The sequence below is a fragment of the Penaeus monodon genome, chromosome 27 (genome assembly GCF_015228065.2).
Source record: "Penaeus monodon isolate SGIC_2016 chromosome 27, NSTDA_Pmon_1, whole genome shotgun sequence".
In the NCBI taxonomy this organism is placed as follows: domain Eukaryota; kingdom Metazoa; phylum Arthropoda; class Malacostraca; order Decapoda; family Penaeidae; genus Penaeus; species Penaeus monodon.
In genome coordinates, this window is record NC_051412.1 from 18724306 (window position 1) to 18725175 (window position 870).

General features: G+C 38.9%; 1 pseudogene; it reads left to right on the forward strand.

The window, feature by feature from the left end:
• Positions 1 to 721: 721 nt before the first annotated feature.
• The window catches only part of LOC119590441, an 8500-nt pseudogene continuing 8351 nt past the window's right edge, over positions 722 to 870 (forward strand).

Genomic DNA, 870 nt, shown 5'->3' on the forward strand with positions numbered 1-870 from the left:
CATTGTACCATTTTCGTCCCTATCAAATATTAATTAATTAACGGTAGTATGTACCAATGATATAAGTTGTTTATAGAGTTTGATTAATGATTCATAAAATCGTGGATAACTCAAAGAACAGCAATTATCATATTCTCTACTATTATGAGGCTCCTCAAGTTCACGGCCTCACTAAACGCTCAGCTCAGCCCATGCCGGAACCTAACTCTGAACCAGCAGCTGATTCGGATACCGACTTTTGTTGTAGTTACCAGGTGGGTCATGGCCATCCACACTATGGATACAACCATGGGTATCGCTACCATTATAATAGCTATCGCTACCATTATGATAGCTATCGCTACAACCACTACCATGGTTATCCTCACAGATACCACAGTCACCACAAGAGATCAGTGGAATCTGTACCTCATTACAGCTATCACGGATGCCCTCACTACTAAAACAGATACTACCACGGTTATCCCCACTACTGTCCTTATTACGCTACTTACCGCTACGCTACAGGAAATGCAATGGATTGCAGCAGGAATTGTGGCGATGGTCCTTTACCAATTGTGTCTGATGGTCCGGCTTGCAGTGTGGCAGTCACTGTTTGAAGGCTACTTACTGGGACTGGAAATAGATTATATAAAGAATGAAGATTACAGTCAGTAATAGAGAATTTACTCACTCACCTATAGTGTTATGGATAATTGCAAATATTTTTTTCTTTGATATAATGTCTAAACGTTTACATCTAAATACCATAGCTATAACTATGAACATGTATTTTGAAATACCTGTTGACGTATTTCTAGCCTTTTAAGCAGTGAATACAGGACATTCAAATCACCCAAAAAAAAAAAAATCTTTGTGACAAGGACACTC